We start from the raw sequence: 22,107 nt of genomic DNA, 5'->3' as shown, positions 1-22,107 counted from the left end.
AATGCCACTCAATCTTTCCACAGACTGACAGGTCATATGTGGGCAGACAAAAAATGGCATTTGTGAATGGCCCTTATCACGTTAGGTACTTATCAGTGATGGTTTAATTCCATTAATGGGAATTGTACACCAATTCATATTGAATCTATCGGAAATTCTTCATAAGTTAGTTTTGTGGGCATGTAATTTCCTTCATGATCAGTTGTATATGAATGCATTAGTTTATTATTTTTGTATATTGGATATTGTGTTTCACAAAGTTTTTTAATACTTAAAACTTAAAAATGTTTAGGAGCATAAGTAGTTAAACTTGGATGACTGCTATATTATAATTCACAGTTGAATGTTGTATCAGGACTTAAATGCCTTTTTGCATTTTAATCAGAGGGCAAATGAAGTAAAAATCACCTGGCCTCTAGAGGGAGCTGAGACAGCTGTGAGCCTAAAGAACTCTGTCATTTCACTTACTTTCTCTTACACACACACATACACACACACACACACACACACACAGATTTTCTTTTATTATTATTATTATTATTATTATTATTATTGCCTTTTCTAAAAATGTACCATCATTCATGTACCAGATATCTATTAAGCCCCTATAAACATGTCATTAACACATAATAACGCTACAAGTATTATTTTGGGCGTTTTAACACCACAGATAATATTTTATGATTCAGAAGTTAAAGGCTGCATGAGATGTGACACACATGCATGTGAGCACACAGTACAGTACACAACATTTCTGTTTCATTCTGCTGAGCACCTCTGATGCTACGAAGGCTGATCTGTAATCTGTGGTAATTGCATGTTGCAGAAAAACATTTTTTTCCAATGTGGTAATGGCTGCAATATGTGTGTCGGTGTTGCCAAAATGACAGTAACATCCCCTCCTCCTACTCTTTCGACCACAACATTCAGGCCTTGTCTCTTTCTTTTTTCTCCCTTTCTTCTTTGTTTCTCTTTCCCACTGTCCTGTCTCTCTGAAGTTTTCCTCTCAGAAAAGTCCCAAGTCTTGTGTGTTTTGACTAATATATGTATCTCGTTACATGGACCGATGCCATTTCGGCGCTGAAGCTAGCAAAAACATAAATAATAACGATGACTCAACCCAACATAGACTCACAATAGCAGATTTCCAAGCCAAGTCATATAAAAAGGTACAAGTGGTCCTTAGAGTTTCTTGCAACTAGGTAGTATTCCTAGAATACTAGAAGCCCAAAACCAGCAAGGTGTTGTGAATGAGTGACTTCTCTCTCCATCTGGATTGATGGTTTGCCAAAGGCCCACTTTTGAGGTCATAACTCCTGACTGTGGCGCATGTTTATGATGCCAGCACGTGACCACACCACCCTACGAGGACTCTGTGCTTTCTCTGATCATATATGTTGATGATATCAGTACCACTTCTATGACTCATTCATGTGTGTGATCTAAATTCCCCAGTTAGGTTAATGTTGGTCTTGCGGGCACAATCAGCCATGTGATGAATAATTGGTGACATTCCAACATTTATATGCACGTCGCTGGTGTTTGTCCATTTTCAGTGCATTCATTTGTAAAGTGGGAGGGTTCACCTTGGGTACAGTTTGAGTAAGCTTCCTTCTAAATTGCTTGTCCTACCCACACTGCTTTTACACTGTAAAACATTTCAGCCTTGTTTAGTTATGTCCACTTAGTTTTTCTCTTTAGCTCTGAAAAGTGTTTTAATTTGAACTAATCTGTGCAAGTTTTCAAAGGTTAGACTTGAATTACTTAGTTGTTTTGACTAATTGAGACTTTTTCTGAGTTGAAACAAAGATAGTCATCAAATTGAGTTAACTTGCATTTTCAAGGCAGTAGGTGAACTTGCATTTCCAAGTTAAACGAATTTGAAATGTTTTACAGTGTATGCTTGAATCATGTGAGAAACCTAGTGAGTGATAATCTGGTTAACACCAGACCATATCACAAGTGAAATATGGTCTGGAATCCGCCTATTGAATTTCTCATAGGGGAGGTGTGGTTTACGATTGTCAACGGCCGTTTATTGGACGTTGCGAATATCTGTCATTTGGCGTATACGTAGCCCATGGCCAATCATGGCAGTTGTACCCGGTGACGTAGTTAGAGCGACGAAGAAGACGAAGAGGCGAAGAAGAGAAGGAAAGAGAAAGAGAAGGCAAAACAAAAATAATTTAAAAAATTCAGAACAGTGTCTAAAGCTTGATCGAAAGTTTGGTTCGTATCGCTCGCCGCCATGTTAAATGTGATCCGTAAACAGTCCCAAATAAACTACAAGCTTCCATTTGTCGAGTAGTACGCGTCACCGTCTTTCCACCCCTCCCCACTCTTTGACTGGCTCCCTAACTCAGGCGAGCCTTTAGACCATACTTTCCATGCTGTCTTTTCAGATTGGAACGATTGTGCAAAGCAGCATGGGATTTCCCAGGCTAAGTGAGTGATAGCAAACCAAGCAAGCTGAGCTGTGCTATTTTTTAAATTTGTAGTGTGTATAAATATTGGTAAACAGTCACTCCCAGGTCATATCATAGCAGGCTAGAATAATGTCAGTTAGTATGCTTGTGCTTCGAATATTTTGCCACACCCATTCAGACTGGTCTGATTAGCAAATTTAGCTGCCGTTTAATCAGAATCATACTTCTACCTTTTTTTTTTTAATTAAGACTCTTCAGGCTAACTCAGCACTCATCATACTAATATTTTAAACATGTTTGACAATGTTCCATTGGATATTAAATACATATTGGCCCATGTGGAACCATTCAGACTGTTCAGACTAAGTGAATGAGGAATAAACATCCTCATACACAAACTTTAATACACACATGTGCACAGTAGATTCCACTTTATCCTCCTCTATATAGAAGCTACTTAAACAGATTTCAAAATCTGAGAAGTAAAGCCCCTTTCCAGAGAGAGAGAGAGAGAGAGAGAGAGAGAGATGCACACCCACCCCACCCAGGCAGCTCCCGAAATAGTCCACGTAAAAGCATGCCACCACAGCTGCCATAACTCAGGGCTTTCCCAAAATGAGTGTTCATGCGGAGTCAACACTAGGAAGTGTGCTTGCCTGCCAGCGACCACTGGGGCCGTCTAGCGCCGTCTGCTAACCACATTTTCCCCCCAGAATACAATGCCCCTTTGTGCTCGTGTGTGGTGGTCTCCCATCATAGCCGGAACTCAGAGAGAGAGGGAGAGACAGGCAGACGGAGAGAAACTGGCAGACACGCACGGAGCACAGTTCTGTGTTCATCTCAAAAACAACTTCATCTGGTTAGATTCTCTCTGAGGCTTAACAAGCTATTATGTATGTTTGCAACATGCTCGCTCATGAAAATACAGACATTAAGTTCATGCTCAGGGGTATTGTTAGTGGTCATAGGTTTTCTTACAACTTTAATTTTTTTTAAATGCAAGAAAATCACTTTTGCTTGTTACAGCTCCTTGTATGAAAAATTTGGACAAGCAAAGTTGAATTTCATTCAGTATCATTTGAATGTAGTCATAAGGGAAGGTGCAAGCCCTAACCACGCCCTCAGTGTAAACCAAGACCTTGATTTTTTTATACAAAGCATGACACCATTTTGCGTGACATGCATGATGGGTGGATATCTGATAGCAATGTTAGATAATAAAAATAACTGATAGATAAGAACATGAGCACAGAGATAAGGGAAAAAGAACGATCACAGGCATGAAAGGCAACTTGCTGTTTCTTGGGTTTGTGTGTGTGTATTCTCTTCAAAATATCCAGTGTTTACACTGATGATGCTTTGCACACTATTGGCATTATCTTAACCAGCTTCATGAGGTAGTCACCTAGAATGCTTTTCAATTAACAGGTGTGCCTCGTCAAAAGTTAAATAATGGAATTTCTTGCCTTCTTAATGTGTTTGAGATCAAACAGTAAATAGTAAATAATAAAAATACAGTAAATAACCCTATTCCACACCGGTAGTAATCCATATTATGTCAAGAACCGCTCAGCTAAGTAAAGAGAGACTTTAAGACAATCTTTTAATTAATAAAAATAAAGAAAACCACTGAATTAGAAGGCATGTCCAAACTTTTGACTGGTATTGCATGTATATATGTATATTCAGTGGATATTGGTACTAAAACCATGATCGCTAATGAGAATTCCAACAAAAGATGTACATACTGTATGTAGCTTAAGAACAAAGTCAGCAAATTGTCAGTATAGTACTCCATAATGTGACTGTGTTTTTAAACAACTTGATTGCATGTCTTTTAAAGATCTGCATTAATTTGATCAGTTTATGTGGATCGCATCAACGTCAAAACTTGTAAAAAAACAACAACAAAAAAACCCACCCACAGAAAACATGGCTGGAAACTCTGAGAGATCACAGAACATAACATGTGTGGTTTGTTAGTGGGAGCTCATTTGCATCCTGCAGCCTTCTGCAGTATCAATAACAAAACAAATGGGTTTGTTTGTTCAAGGGTTCTTGGGAGAGTTAATGGTTCTTAGGTTCCTAAAAGGGTTCCACTTGGACCCTTTTCTGAAAGGGAAACTCTCTGATGTTGCTTTCTACATAGAACCAGTGAAACTTTCCTCTGAGGGCAAACTAAAAGACCCTTTTGGGTGCTAAACGGAAACTTTTAAGGGTGAAAGCTTTAATGTTAATGTCAGAGGAAGGACAAATATCGCCAGAACAACATGCAATATTGAGTGTGTGTGTGTGTGTGTGTGTGTGTGTGTGTGTGTGTGTGTGTGTGTGTGTGTGAGACTAGGCATGTGAAAACATTTGCGTGTGATATAGTTGCACACATATGATTACTAACACAGTTTGTGATGAGAGATAACCCATCTCTCTCTCTCTCTCTCTCTCTCTTTCTCTCTCTTTCTCACACACACACACACACACACACACACACACACACACACACACACACACACACACACACACACACAACTTGTGTGTTGCACATACACTAGGTTATGAAAGACATTTCAAACCACTGAAAAAGTGTTGCATCAAATACTACAGACTTCCAAATATATTTATGTACAAAAACCACCACCACCAATAATAATAATAATAATAATAATAATAATAATAATAATAATAATAATTACCATTAAGTAATTGACTAATAATTCTTTTTTTATGTTTCTAATAATAATGTTAATTAGTTAATATAATAACATAATATAATTAATAATAATAATACAAACTTAAAATTTTCTGCTCAAACTCGATAAAGAACATGAAGCCACATCATCGAGTCTGAAATTCATATTAGCATTAAAATATTATTTATGCTGTCAATCCTAGTGTTATCTTTTCCTCTCACTAACCTTACATCTCCGAATATCATTCTCTCTCTCTCTCTCTCTCTCTCTCTCGCTCACTCTCTCATGATCTCTGTTCTTCTGATTGCACTGTTTGGCACTTCTTGACGGTAAGTGTAAACTCATTTCACCAGTGCTGGAAAACACTATAGTTTCACAATTCTAGCGATCAGATCTAATCAGCTAATCAACACAGTCTGCGTCATGCAGCTGATTAAAATTGAAGAAAATGAAAAAGAGCTCATTTACAATAAAATACATGACATCAGCAACAGTCATCTGCCACATTTGACTTCCTTTCAGTGAATCATGAATGGCTCATAAGATTAAAAAAAAAAAAAAAATCTTGTTTCAGAATGATTCCCCAGTGCTGAATGAAAACATTTTCAACACCGCCACGTAGTTGGAAATCTCTGAAGGTTACACTCAGTTTTTCCTTTTTTCCTTCTCCAGTTTGTCCTTCGGTTTGGGAGAACCCTTAACCTGAAAGAATTAATCAGTAAAACAAGGAGGAAACACATTTAGTGATGAAAATGAGTCTGGACATCCCAAAGGTTAAAGGTTCTGCTTAGAACCCATCAACACTGGGTTAACCATCAAAAGAAACTTTGAGGAACACTTTTGGACAGTCAGGCAGTGAGGTGGTATTTTCTAAAGTTTGACACAGGAAACCTGACATTTTTTTTTATTTGTGTGTGGTTTCAAATCTGATTTCTGTGCATGACTCAGGTTGACTATTCAGATTTTGTTTTTTCATCATTGGATGTGAGAATCTTGACAAAAATATGAACAACATGGGAAAAAAATCCAGTGGGTCAGTGGAGAACCTCACATAACTGATAACTGCATAACCTGCTGTTAAAGGAGCAATATACATGGCATATGCTACCATCTTTAGTTTCTGTTGCTGTTGTTTTTATGCTAAATATGTTCAGAAACATGACTGTATTTTGCCTTTTGGAAAGTACAGTGTCTTGCAAAAGTATTCATCCCCCTTTGTGTTTGTCCTGTTTCATTGCATTACAAGCTGGAATTAAAATGGATTTTTGGAGGGTTAGCACCATTTGATTTACACAACATACCTACCACTTTAAATGTGAAAATTGTTGTTTTATTGTGACACAAACAATAATTAAGATGAAAAAAAATCAGAAATTTGGAGTGTGCATAGGTATTCACCCTCCCCCCAACCCCCATCAATACTTTGTAGAGCCAGCTTTTGCTGCAATTACAGCTGCAAGTCTCTTGGGATATGTCTTTATTAGCTTAGAACATCTAGCCACTGGGATTTTTGCCCATTCCTCAAGGCAAAACTGCTCCATCTCTTTCAAGTTAGATGGGTTGCGTTGGTGTACAGCAATATTCAAGTTATGCTACAGATTCTCAGTTGGATTGGGGTCTGGGCTTTGATTAGGCCATTCCAAGACATTTAAATGTTTCCCTTTAAACCACTCCAGTGTAGCTTTAGCAGTATGTTTAGGGTCATTGTCTTGCTGGAATGTAAATCTTCATCCCAATCTCAAATCTCTGGCTTACTCAAACAGGTTTTCCTCCAGAAACAGGTTTTCCTCCACCCGGTATTTAGTGCCATCCATCTTTCCTTCAGTCCTGACCAGCTTTCCTGTCCCTGCAGATGAAAAATAGCCCCACAGCATGATGCTGCCACCACCATGCTTCACTGTAGGAATGGTGTTCTCGGGGTGTTGGGTTTACGCCACACATGGCATTTCCCACGATGGCCAAAAAGATCAATTTTAGTCTTATTTGACCAGAGAATCTTCTTCCATGTGTTTGGGGAGTCTGCCACGTGCTGTTGGGCAAACTCCAAATGTGTTTTCTTAAGCAATTACCTTTTCCTGGCCACTCCTCTAAAGCCCCGCTCTGTGGAGTGTACAGCTTAAAGTGGTCCTATGGACAGATACTCCCATCTCCGCTGTGGATCTTTGCAGCTCCTTCAGTGTTATCTTTGGTGTCTTTGTTGCATCTCTGATTAATGCCATCCTTGCCTGGTCTGTGAGTTTTGGTGGGCGGCTTTCTCTTGTCAGGTTTGTAGTGGTGCCATATTCTTTCCATTTTGCGATAATGGATTTAATGGTGCTCCGTGAGATATTCAAAGTTTGGGATATTGTTTTATAACCCAACCCTGATTCATACTTCTTCACAATTTTGTCTCTGATGTGTTTGGAGTGCTCCTTGGTTCTCATGTTGCTTGTTTAGTAGTGTTGCAGAGTCAGGGTCCTTCCAGAACAGGTTGATTTATACAGACATCATGTGACAGATCATGTGACACTTTGATTGCACACAAGTGGCTCTTAAGCAAATAACTATGTGACTTATGAAGTGAATTGGTTGGACCTGCTCTTATTTAGGGGTTTCATACGAAATGGGGTGAATACCTATGCACACTCCAGATTTCTGTTTTTTCATCTTAATTATTGTTTGTGTCACAATAAAAGAATAATTTTCACCTTTAAAGTGGTAGGCATGTTGTGTAAATCAAATGGTGGTAACCCTCCAAAAATCCATTTTAATTCCAGCTTGTAATGCGACAAAACAGGACAAACACCATGGGGGATGAATACTTTTGCAAGGCACTGTATCTCTGGCAAAATCTCCATGTTGTCAGTAAAGCTGACTAGATAACTTTGGCCTGCCACACACATGCACCAAGGGTACACATACCTGCACTGGTGCTAACATTAATTTAGCCATATTTATAAACTTAAGTAAAAAAAAAAAAAAAATCACACTTTCCGTGCTGTGTGAACAAAGCCTAATGTCCAGCTCATGAAAAATTCCAGATGGTTAAGGTTAGGTTTTATGAATTTTGCATGAGATTGAAATGAATATTTTAGGTTAAGGGTTCTGTTGTCGTAACAAGGTTGTAAGTTCAAATCCCAGGACATCCAGTGATCCACTGTTGGCCCCTGAACACAACCCTTGTATTGTATTCTGCATTTCTTTGTCTTTTCTTAATAAAAGTGACCACCAAGCATATAAAATATGACAGATTCTGACATAATTTCATTCTTAATTGTGTGTGAGAACATAGTTGTAATTTCTACAGTGGAATACCAAGAAGGATGTGATGCTGTGGTCAGTTGTTGTTGCTTGGGAATGTCCATAGAGATTGAAAGTGCTGAATCAAGACACTCAAGAAGTCAGCAGTGATTGGTCATCATGTGTGTGTCTGCACGCGCTTTGACTTAATGTGTATGTGTGCGTGTTAGAGTGGCGTGAGAACGGATTAGACAGGCCAACCTCAGTCGAGACTGCGGAAGTCTGAAGAATAAGAAGAAAGAGGAGAACCAGTTTAAGAGTGTGTGTGTGTGTGTGTGTGTATGTGTGTGTGTGTAAGGGGGAATCCTTCAAATAAGAGAACTGGTCAACTATAACTTCTTTCACATCCCAGGCTGACACACAGGGTTACATAATGTCAACTGATCTACCAAATACACTGAAACAGGTCTTATTTTGCTTTGGTGAAAAACATACAGTTTTTCCAAATGAAATATAAAAACACTGTAGTGGTGACTGGAAATATCCATAAATCAAATATTAAATTAAACTGGGGCCTGTATAACTGACTATTGTAAGTGATCAAAACTGCAGCTCTGAGTCATTTCTAATTGCTCAGGCTCACATTTTAGTATGTTAAGCACAAAACTTACTAGATAAAATAGAACAATTTGTGAGGCAATATATGGTGCTTGAGGCATAATGGTAGTCATTTTATGTGAATATAATTACTTGTCAGTTGGACGAAGAGAATCAGGATAGTCCAACCTGATCTCATTAAAAATCAAAAGATATTGACGTCTGTAAGTGATTTCCTGCAAACAGAAACTCAGAGATAGTGATATCAGGATGTGTTTGTTCATGTGTGGCTGCAGGTTTATCACCATGCTATTGTTTCGATGTTCCTGCTAATAAACCTAACTTCATCAGATATACACTGTCTGTCAGGTTCCCATCAACTTGCATTGCTTCATATTTTGTGAAACTGCAATCATTTAGATGGAAATGTAGCTTTTCTCTCACTCCATTTCTTTCAGGTTAAGAATTCTAAATTATGTTCAGCTAATGAAAAACAACCCATTATTTTTCTGCGATAAGCACTTATTGTTCTTGCAGGTGCCGAAGGTGTGGTTAGAATAAGACTAACGGATCTGCTTTTCTCAGTTTCTCACATGCACACCCTCTTTCTGTAAAAACACATCTTCAAAACAAAGCTGTTTGAAAAATAATCTTCATCCAAAATTTATTCACGTATTAACTGGCTTTTACCATGACAAAGAGTAGATGAGTGTGAATAATGAAGTAATGAAGCCCTTAGCAAATAGAGTGCTTTTGCTTAGATTTTATTAATAAAGGGATTTTTAGGTGGCACCTTCACCATAATTGTTAGGGATATAGTGCTTATAAAGTAGAGGAAACCTTAAATTTCGATCCAAAATCCAATCACATTGCTTTTGTTTATTCTGATTTGGATGGATCATGAGATTCATGGTATTGGTTTTGTATCACATAATCTAGTATTTTCCAACAACATGGGATAGTCATTGCCTAATATCACTACCATTAATGATTTCTTTACATAGAAGCGACATGATGCAACTAAAGCTATTGGCAAAACATTAAGTAAATAAGCTTTAAGAAGGGCAGTAAACTTTATGAAAGTTTAGTAGATGCTGTTTTATATGGGGAAAAAATTGTGAAGAAGTGTTTGTCTACCATTAAATGTTGCATTTTGAATTTAATATATTTGTATGAAAGATAATGTTGCAGTCAACAATGTTTTCTATAAACCTTTTAAATATCCAATATGATCTCACACCAGAATCATAGCAATTCTTTAATAAATAATTTAACATGAATAAACTCCAACAAAAAGTGATTGCTAACTTCGGCCTAAACCATAAACTTAATAATTATTAACTTTAAAAAATACACGTTTTCTCAAATTTGCCATTGTGAAACCATGTTTCAGTTGATCTAGCAGATAAGTAACTGTCAGTGTTCTCTAATCTCATCCTAAATCACAAAAGTAAAGACAATTTTGCTCATGTAACGGAAAATTGAGTCGCCATTTGTGCTTTGCTTTTATGTCACTTTGCTCAAAGTAAGATGTTTATGAGCAATGGTTTACTAATTTTGCAGGAAAACATGCATTTACAGTGTGTGTGTGTGTGTGTGTGTGTGTGTGTGTGTGTGTGTGTGTGTGTGTGTGCGTGTGTTTTACAGTTTTTGTTGTGGCTACTATGTTGCATTCACTTGGTGTAATCTGCTCTTTTGCTAAAACCAAAGAAATGGCACACACTGTTTGATCATAAATGTGTTTATCTGAATATGAAACAAAGCCACTGAGGTCAAGGAGGCCTCGCTAACAGCAGCGTATGGTTTTAATTAATGTCAGGAATCACTGGCTACTACGAGATTGGCCATGGAAACTTCAGCTGCTTCAGTCAGCAGATAAAGACTCATCATGACGTGTAAACTTAACCAATAGGGAATTTATATGCGTTAGTTTAAAATTTGTGACAAAATTAGATTGTTATAATGTCCCTGGATTAGTTTCTCAGCATACTTTCCAGCCATAGAAGAGGGTCTTCCTGAAATGGCTCGTCTAGACATAATAAATCTACTTGACATTTGTGTTGTTGTGCCACGACAAATTCAGACATTTTTGTCTTTCAGCATAGCAGTAATTACACTCATAATAATTACACAAGAGTCTTTTTCTGTGCTTTATGCTGAAAGTGTTTGCCAGTCACGATTGTCATAATGTGCTTTGTATACACCTTCAAAGTTCCTTTCCTGTTGTTATATATATATATTTAAAACAAAAAATCACCTGCTGATGTGTCTAACAAGCAGGATACCTTTAGATGAACTTTGTGGCATTTTTGTTGACCTTTTTTTTATTTCATTTTACTCTGCACATCACCCACAAATCACTCTCAGAAACACATTAAAGCTTTGATCTTGGAGACTTTCCCAGTATTGTATTTTTCCCAAGATAGTTTGGCATGTACAGTACGTTACCATCAGTAGATTATTCTGCCTCATCATTAGTGTTGATATTTAGCTGGGTGATAATATTGAGTATGAGTAGATAGATAGATAGATAGATAGATAGATAGATAGATAGATAGATAGATAGATAGATAGATAGATAGATAGATAGATAGATAGATAGATAGATAGATAGATAGATAGATAGATAGATAGATAGATAGATAGATAGATAGATAGATAGATAACATGATAGTAAACTTAGAAAGGATTTCTAATTGATTTTCCCCTGACAATATACTCTCTTTCTTGCTTTGCTATGAAAGACCTAACTAGCTAACATAATACAGCCTCTCAACTTATGCAGCTAAATTCATGATAATTAACTTTAGTTAGTCTGCTAGATGTTATAGAAGCAGTATATATAGTCTTGATGTGCTTTCATGTAATAAAAATGAAGACATATGGGAATTGTCAGTTGTGATAATTGCACAGTATTCCCATTGCACATGCACCTCCATTATAATCAGTATAATTGGAAAAATCCTGTTTTCTACAACATGGGACATTTTAAAAGAAAAGAAAACCCATTTTTAAAATACAGGTATGAAGATAAATTATTATATAAACTAACAATTCATGTGAATAACTGAAAATAAGGAGCTCACACAACTAAGCTCTCCATCTCCGAAAGTCAGTTTCTATGCAGAATGGAAGATTTCATGGAGGCCGCCACTGCAAATATTTTAACCAATCAGAAAAATCCCCCCAGTCGTTTCCGGCAATGCTCTGACGTCATTTGGGTGCAAGACACGGAAACTCCGCATAGCGAGTAAGACTTGAAGCTGCCCCTGGCTGGAGATTATTTCATTAAAATGTTTTATGAAAAAAAAATTGAAATTCCATTTCTCTAACAAAAAAGTGGACGGGGAAAGATAATTACTGATGTCGCTGATAAACAGCGAGGGAATAGTGAACAGCTGATCTCCTATGTAACTGAATGGGGAAGGTAACTTTTCATATTTATATTCCCGGTACAAGTAGTGCTGCCGTGACAGCCTCATTCTGCGGACTGTAACCTTGCTAGACAACCTACAAACCAATCTGCATACAATCTGACTTACCTAAATATGTTAAAGAGGCAAGTGTACAAGTTTTTACATGTTCCTGGCAGCATAAGCACTCATTAGCATGCTCTCGACTCATTCATGAAAAACTTCCTCGTCAAGATGTCACCAGGCTAGCCTATCGTAATTACTGTAGTAGACAGTCCAACCCCCGCGGCAATGCAGAAAGAAGGTAAACAAGCACTGCTTTATGCAGCTCGTGTGCTCGGAACATTTTGAAGAAAATTGTTTCACTCAAACAACTCTGATGAACCGGCATTAGGAATACCGTACAAGCCAGCGCTGAATCCAGATGCAGTTCCCACAATCTTCGGCCAAAAAGCGGACAAGACAAACGAGACAACACGGTCAGTAGTCCGCAAAAGAGAAGTTCAAAGGGTAAGAAAACACTTTTTAGGGCTTCCCTAAGGTTTTATTAAGCGTGATATGTTATTTTGAGTTCCTTTGGGCATAAACGTAATAACTGCTGATGCAGCTAAGCGGCTTGATGTTTGTTGGGTGTCTTGCTTTGATTTAGTGTTGTCAAAAAAGCCTCGGTAATGACTAACTAAAACAACTCTAGAAATATTGTTCACTTGTGTGTAACTAATTGATATGGTAATGCTTGTTTATCATGATCATTATCGTTATTTGTGTCATTGTCTGAAATACTTGAGGAAATCAGTGAAGAAATGTCGCTGGCGCTGTGGTCCATTTTATCGAATATGGCTGTGTATTGTAAGTGACGTCACACTTTACAGAAACCATTCAGAGTTCTTTTAGGTATACAGGAATTTGTTTGTGGAATAGCCGACCTCGATCACTGCAATCTAGTCAAACACGTGATCATTTTAAGAAACAGGTGAAACAGTTTTTATGGATTAAATTCCAAACCCAGTTTTATGATGTGTATATAACTAATTTTTAATCATTTTGGTGCTATTTCTGTAATCTGTTTGTACTCTGTGATAATTACAGTTAGCATATTTTTTGTTTATGACTTTTTCATCATCTCATCTCATTATCTCTAGCCGCTTTATCCTTCTACAGGGTCGCAGGCAAGCTGGAGCCTATCCCAGCTGACTACGGGCGAGAGGCGGGGTACACCCTGGACAAGTCGCCAGGTCATCACAGGGCTGACACATAGACACAGACAACCATTCACACCTACAGTCAATTTAGAGTCACCAGTTAACCTAACCTGTATGTCTTTGGACTGTGGGGGAAACCGGAGCACCCAGAGGAAACCCACGCGGACATGGGGAGAACATGCAAACTCCGCACAGAAAGGCCCTCGCCGGCCACGGGGCTCGAACCCGGACCTTCTTGCTGTGAGGCGACAGCGCTAACCACTACACCACCGTGCCGTCCACTTTTTCATCATTGTTTATACAATTCTGTCAATTTATTATTGTCTCTTATATTTTATTGTTTCCTGCTGTCATCAAGAGGACCACATTGGAAATAATTGTATTTTATACTTTGTGTTATCCTCGGTGCTATTTATACTGTATCTTTTACATGTATGAATTTTATATCATAAAATAAATCCATACCATACCAGCAGCTCGGGTGTTTCTGGCAATATTTCCGCCTTTTTTTGTACAAGTGCATCCTGCTGTAAATGTTCACATGAATCCTGTATAGTAAAGCAGTGTTTGTTTACCCTCTTTCTGCGCTGCCGTGGGGGTTGGACTGTCTACTACAGTAATTATGGTAGGCTAGCCTGGTGACGTCTTGATGAGGAAGTTTTTCATGAATGAGTCGAGAGCATGCTAATGAGTAGTATAATACATAGTTTCAGCCTCGTTTTACAGGTAAAGAGTTCGGGTTTGTCCGTAAGTCAGGGTTGCAGCTCATTAATACACTATTTCAGATGTTTAGTGGAAAAAAATCGATATTGTCACCTTAGTAGACCTTTCGCTTTGCCCCTTCAGTACTGAAGAGTGACAGTCAGCCTTGCGCCCAAATGACGTCACGCATCGCCCTTCCAACAGGCAACATGGCAGCCTCCTGGTGGCATTAGAGCAGCGATACAAAATGCTCACAACTTTCTTATAAATGGTCAAACATGCCTGAAACTTTTCTTACAGGCTCTCAGTATTACAAGCTACCAACCCATGCATGTATTTACTTTACATTTTCTATTCCTTTAATGAGTGAGAATTTTTATCATTTTGCCATTTTTCATAAGAATACCATATAGCAATATCAATACATATATACAAATTGTATTAAAGCAGTTGAACTATGCATGTGTTTTGGACACAATTTTTTTCTTCTCTTTTTCCTGAGTCTTTTTCCTGAGATGCTCAAAACTCGTCTTGACGCCACCCATCAGCCTCTTTATCTTAATAAGTAGCTCCTAAATGATAAACATTTCTATGGTTTGAAACTCAAGCAGAACTTGAAAACGAGCAAACAGTCTGATCCCAGTAAATACGCCCCCGCTCCCCAATCGTTTACAGTTGCTAATCATCTCCAGATCGTCTGTCACCATGGGCCAGCACAGTGCTTTTTAAATCACAACGATATTGAGCCAAATGAGATGCAGGAGCGGGACCCTCCGCTGTCACTCTCATGCGCTTTTTATTAGTTCCCTTTTGGTGCAATATCGAAAACTCTTAATATACAGTTACACATCTCGGCTCTTGATGTTTCTGGGGCAAGAGGCAAGAAAAGGAGCAGTGGAAAGTCTTTGAATCAGATCCAGCAAACCAATGTGTCAATTTAGAGGAGCATGAACCATGTGTTTATGAGATTAATAAACTGAAGGCAGTGTAGTTTTACAGTGGGTAAACTGCTTCCAGTACAGGCAAATGGGTATGCCAGTGTTCTGATGTCTTTGCTTTCAGTATGCATTGTGAAAATGGTTCTTAACCTAAAAAACTTGGCTATCAGTACTGTTCTGACAAACTGATCCCACACAAAATTCACAGGACTGCTGCAGTCTCTAACCTCACCCTAACCTTGGACCTTATATGTACGAGTCGGCTTGTGCATATTCATAAATATTGGCAGTAGAGAGACAGTTTATTCATGTGTTGTAGTTGCTGGAGTGGTTGAAAGGGTGTTGTCTTCATACATGCAAGCATGGACTGATTTGCCCGGTTTGACTCATTTGAATTGTGTATACTGTAGCTCGTTGACCCCATGCTATGGTCATTCTCACTAAGAAAACCATCCATTCTTTCACTCAAAGAGCATGAACAGCCTCATAAAACCTTTCCAACCTCTAATAAAGTCATTCACTCGTGCTGACCCCAATTAACCAGCTCTATTGAGATACAGCTAAAACTCAAGACATATGTGGCTTGACCAATTTATACTGATAGATAGATAGATAGATAGATAGATAGATAGATAGATAGATAGATAGATAGATAGATAGATAGATAGATAGATAGATAGATAGAGAGTGAAAAGGAACCACAGCACTCGTATTTTTCATACGAACTACATCTGGGACATTGAGTAATGTATTTTTCAATATCCTCATTCATGGGGAAATCGAAGAATTGCTTTGATAAATTTGAGTACTTTTTGTTTGTGAATGTGTCTGTATAATAAAAAGAAAATCATATGTTGGCTTGAAGTTTATCTTCTTGTGATGAAAAACTTGTATTTTTTGTAGGAAATACATCCTGGACCTGAGTGACATATTTCCCGACATCTTCACTCCATTAATGTCACTCCCAATGTTTTCCCACTGACTTGACGCGCATTGTCAAAATAGCAAACTGGTTCAAAATTAAAATTCTTTTCATTAACTTGTGTATTTTTTTTGTGGATGTGTCCATATAATATAAAGCCCATGGCACAGTGGCATGAAGATATGAAGTTTATCTTCTTGTGAAGAGAGGGTTGGTAATATCCTCTTTCTCTCACTCTCATATATATATATATATATATATATCCATGAGCTGATAGCCAACGAGGCGTGTAGAGCTACAGTATAAGCCATGTACGACAAGATTGAGTGGAATAACTGTTTTATTCTATCCACATTCACTGGATTTTGAGAAACAGAGCTCTTTTTTTTTGCAAATTTGATAAATAATAACTTTATACAAAACGTCAGAGAAAATAATTTCTGCTTAGAATGTGAATAAACCGGCAAAATGCCTAGCAATTTGTGAAAAAAGCTATAATAATAATTCTTGAAAAATACAAAAGATATGTTCTTACCATCAAATACTTTTAATCCATATTTTGTTGCTTTTTTGTATTTTTTTTTTGGTTTTTGTTTTCAAGTAGAATTTTTATTTCGTCCTCAGTTGGTTCAGCAACACGCTCCACCATTTTGTTTTTCTCTACTCACGGTATATGAGTTGATAGCCTAGTAGTAGAGTAGCCAATCAGAGCTTGCGATTGCTCATATCCAGTGAATGTGGATAGAATAATTCCCGATATCTTCACTTCAATGATGTCACTCCCAGGGTTTTCCCACTGACTTGACACGCGTTGTCAGAATGGTGAACTGGTTCAAAATTAAAATTTTTGTGTATTTTTTTGGGGGATGTGTCCATATAATATAAAGAACATGACATGGTGGGACGAAGATATACCCTGTGTCTGAAATCACTCCCTACTCACTATATAGGGCACTATATAGTGGGGACGCCATTTTGTAGTGCTGTCTGAAACCTTAGTAAGGATTATTTACACCCTATATAGTGCACTCAAAGTATCCCACAATGCATCACGAAAAGTAGTGTACAACCGATGGTAACTAACCAAGCAATATATCCCATCATGCATTGCGGCTGTGCTGAAAGAAATCAAATTAAATGTCTCAAATTTGATTTAATAAAAGGCAGCGTCAAAGAAAAAAGTATTCAGCCTTGATTTAAAAGAACTGAAAGATGCAGGTTCTTTGTATTGATTAATGTGGGAAATACGCTCAGTCTAATATGGATTTATCACAAAAATACATGCAAGTATTTATTATTTTGAAAACCCACCAGCCGACTGATCTGGCACATTTTAATTGTGCGACAGTAATGATGTAAATACCAGTGCAACAGACTAGTGTCTGAAAGCGCTTTTTTTTTTTCCATTTTACCAATGAATGCATTATATAGTCCTCTGTTTAGTAATTCTCTATATAGGGAGTAGGGAGTAGTGAACGAATGAGCGATTTTGGACACAGGGATGAAGTTAATCTTCTTGTCTTGAAGAGAGAGACAAGAATAACACACACACACACACACACACACACACACACACACACACACACACACACACACACACACACACACACACACACAGCATATATATGTACATAAAAGCAGGGAAATGAGCATGAAGAAAGCACTTCAAGGCTTACAGTTTCAACAACCACTGAATAACAATATCACATCACCCTCGACTCAAATGACTGATTTCACCTGAAACTCACAAGATGCATCGATTTATACCACAACACTGCATGGTTTATATGCAAGGTTTATATGAATGTGCTCATTTGAATACATTATTGTTTTTATAGTAGTAAGTTGTATGGCATACGTTCTGTCTAAACTGTGTATAATTGTTGATATGGTGATGTTTTCTGTGATGAGACATTTATTTTGCATTTAGTGAAGGAGTCTCTATTGTCACAGTTTTGTGACTGTCAAGGTAACTAAGTCTTCCCACATGGATGGAGGGGCTTTGGGGTTTCTTTTTAACATTTTAAGCTGCTTTTTTTTTTTCTCATTAACATCACAAGAGAGAAAAATGAGAGACCAGTGAGGTAATGACTGTCTGTAGTTGCTATAAAATAAATGAGAACAGGAACTAAGTTGTCTTATGGACATTCACAACAATAAATGTAACCCGCCAACCTTCACACATTTTGCAAAGGAGCACTACATTTTAACACTGGAGTGTGCTGGTGCAAGTTACTGTTCAAAAACACGAAAAGAGGAGTCATCTTTTTCCCCAATTATGATGGCAAATGAGCCAATTGGCATATGAATCTGGCATGAATGTATTGTGTTATTGTTTTCTATCTCCCTGATACTAACTGATCCTCCTGGAAGCCCCGCCCTCTTCTCAACATCTTGCATTAGTAACCTTTCAGCTGGTGGTCTTGTTTTGACTTTAGACATTACAGAAACAATTTGTGAAAGGACTAGATCAAAAATGTAATGAATGTTTTGGAACTATTTACAATGAAAAAAAAAACACAACAATTTCCAAACACAATGCATGTTATTTCTTATACTGTTGATAGATAAAATGTGAGCACAGGCTAAAACAGTGAAGCCTTCAAGAAATTAAGGAGAAAACAAAGAAAAAAACTGAGGCTGACAAACCCCCACTGTTCCCTTGTTGAAGAACCTCAGTATGTTGAATTTATTTCGACCTTGAAACACATTGATAGATGTTTGAAAGAGGAATGCAATGATATAAAACAGTGTATTGATGGCTGCTGTAGCACATAACCGCTAGAGGCTCCCACACTGGGTTACACACTGCGGCTGTTAGAGACCTGTCAGCCATCCTGTAGTTTAGTTTTACGAAGCAGTATCCCAGTTTATCTGTGTGTGTGTGTGTGTGTGTGTGTGTGTGTAGCATTAATAAACTGCAGTTCCAGAGCAGCAGGTGTGACCTCATTGTGGTTACTGGTGAGCAACAGAAGCAAACAGAGTCTGCATCAGATTAGCACGTTAAAACACACACATGTGAATATATCAATGTGTATTTATATTCCTACCTGCTGCTCTACTAGTCACCCACTCTGTGCTCATCTTTATACAGTATTTTCTAATGATGCAGATAATAAATAACCAGATAATCAGATAAATTATTTATTCAATCTGTTGTATAATAAAACATGTTATTTATGTTCATCACAAATCTTCATCTGGAATATGACATTTTCTCAGAGTAAAAACCTGAATATCATCCAGGATGTTCAACTCACACTCAGATGCCTTATGAAAACACACACACACACACACACACACACACACACACACACACACACACACACACACACACAAAACACCATGAACACTAATGCATCATTGCCGTCTTGTAACGTGAGAATTATTTCTGTTTTTTTTCTGCATAAATATTGCTAAAGTTATTGGTGACCGATATTTCTCACAGTTATGTACATTACTCTTATTATGACAAACCTCGTCTGAGTTGTGACTCACACGTGCAGCACGTCCGTGTATTCTAACCTTTGTCTTTAACTGTGGGTCTTGCTGTCAACTGTCTTGCACTTATTTCTGTTTGTAGTGGTCGAAACTATTGCTGCTTCAGAGCAACTTTAAGCTTGGATTGGATTCTGTCTCACTATTAACTATTGGGTGATGTTCAGTTTATGGGTTATTATATGGGCTGGTGAACATGGATATCATGGATGTCAAAAAAAAAACAAAATAAAAATCAATATGTCCACTTCTGCCCTAATATATTGCTCAAAAATGTTGGATGATGTTTTTAATTGGTCAAAGACAGAATCCTTTAAAACGGCAAAATGTATATACATACACTAATTACCAAGTGAATAAAAAGGAAAATAGTTTATATATTTTCTGAATAAAAATATTTTACATTTTAACAGTCCCATTCAATTAAAATGTACACAATTTAAAACCTTCTTATCAATAATTTCTGAGAAAAAACGGCTATCAAATATCAAGATTTTTTTTTTTTAAATTGAAGTCTAGTCTTCCAGATGTTTCTATTTCATAAATCAGCCCAGGTCTAAAAATCCACTTTTTTTTTGTATAAATACGAATACATTATAGAAATCTGAATCACGCACATGTCTCGGTTCTGTACGATTCTCTTCTGCCTTTATTATCAGTGAAAAGGTATATCAGCGTATACCATGCATGACCAAGCTGGTTGTTTGCAAATTTTAAGATATGAAGAATAGGAGATTGCAGATAGTGTAGAGTTAGAGACAAGGGAAACAATCCCACAAGATTGTAGAATTTTTTATTTTCTGCACTGAAAAGAACATTCTTAAAATAGTTGTTACGCTCCATACAGTGGTGCATGCGATGATTTTTGTTAAGACTGTGAGAACGTATGTATTTTTCTCACTGTGTTCAGTGCCGTATGAACAATATGGCTTGATCAGAGAGTTATGTACAGCTCATTTTCTCACACATTTGAACTTAGTTTCACTGTAATTACTGAGTAATTTACAATAGTTAATGAATAATGTGCCTTAAAATGCATTTACTGTAATAGTTAAGAAGCTATTTTAAAGCTGAAATACTCATTAACAGTGTATAAAAGTATATGGAATAAAATAATTTACAACATGACAGGCCAAAGCCATTTTTATTATCGTTAAATAATTGCACACTTGGTGATTTAACTGTCATTTAAAAAATTTTGTGACAAGCTCTTGTATTCAAATATCAACAGAATTTAAATCTGTTTCAAAGATTCCTCTTTTACTTTAGTGAATGAAACTGTCAAACCCCTGAGGGATTTTTCCTTCCTTGAACTAATTTATATGAGAAAAGCTTTTTATTGGCCACTTGGCTTCTCCATCAAATGCTTTCCCTGGTTTAATTTTCACGACCGAGGAATTGAAAAAGGATATTGTACTCTTGCTAATGATTTCCAATAGTGATTATGCCAGGCATTTTAAGTCCCTCATTTAAACGCCGCAGATATTCCGCCTGCCAGTTCTCCATCGTCCATGGAAGATTACGCACCAAAATGTCAGTCTTCGAGAAAAAAAAAATCCCTGAGTGACATTTCTCCTGGAATTACTCCGGAGCTGCTGATAATAATAAAGCAGATGGAGAAGAGGATAACAATGAAGGGAAGGGAGAGAGAATGAGATGAAATTTTTTGAATCAGCTCCAGCAAACGCATATTACTGTCAGTCATCCAATCAGATATGTTTTTATGTAAACCACTGCTAGTGTAAGTGTGTAAGTGCGTATGTGTGCGTTAGAGACAGTGTGTGTGAGCGGGTAAGTACTTGGAAGCTCCGCGAAAAAACACTCTGCAAACAATTTAGGGTTGGTCCCATGTCTGTCTCTTATTAACTCGCGCAAGCCGCAGTCAAGTGGGGGATTTTTCAACTTTTCTCTCTCTTGTTTTCTGTCATTCTTCTTATTTTTTTGGCCTCCCTTCTATTTTAATTTTTTTTTTAATTTTCCCTAGTGTGGATGTCATTGCATGCTCAAAAATGAAGCTTGAAGCAACACACTTATGCGGAATGAGATTAATGTAAGTTTATCAGCAGGTTACAGCTGTAAACACTTATCTATTTACTTTATTTTATTTATTTATCAGCTGCTGCCACATGCTACAATGACATCACGCTTCTGTTTAATGACACTATGAACTTTAACAACCCAGTAAAACAAAATGGGTTAAGAAAATGAGGTACGAATAGCCAAATCACTCACTCACTCACTCAGACACCCTGGAGGCCGAATAGCCAAATAAAAAATAAAATAAAAAAAATCTCTGATTCAAGTAGTAACCTGAAAGGTATTTATGCAGAAACCACAATTGAAGCTCTGCTCTAAATTATTTTCCCAATAACTCACTGCTGATTGAATTTCAGTGCTGCCAATTCATGAATTTAATTTGTCGGCCTTCATTTATCGAGTCGGATCATCAGAGCACTCTATAGTCCAAAACTGAAACTACTTTGATCATAGTCCCGCAGCATGT

At 37.4% G+C, this 22,107-nt stretch overlaps 1 protein-coding gene across 1 annotated transcript in view; it reads right to left on the bottom strand.

Annotated features, from left to right (window-relative positions):
- runx3 (RUNX family transcription factor 3) overlaps positions 1 to 22,107 on the bottom strand; it is a 71,059-nt gene that overhangs the window by 47,431 nt on the left and 1,521 nt on the right. The window lies entirely within an intron of this gene.

This window comes from Neoarius graeffei, chromosome 7 (genome assembly GCF_027579695.1).
Source record: "Neoarius graeffei isolate fNeoGra1 chromosome 7, fNeoGra1.pri, whole genome shotgun sequence".
Taxonomy (NCBI): Eukaryota; Metazoa; Chordata; class Actinopteri; order Siluriformes; family Ariidae; genus Neoarius; species Neoarius graeffei.
The sequence above is the reverse complement of the archived record's forward strand: the minus strand, read 5'-3'. Positions and strand labels throughout refer to the sequence as shown.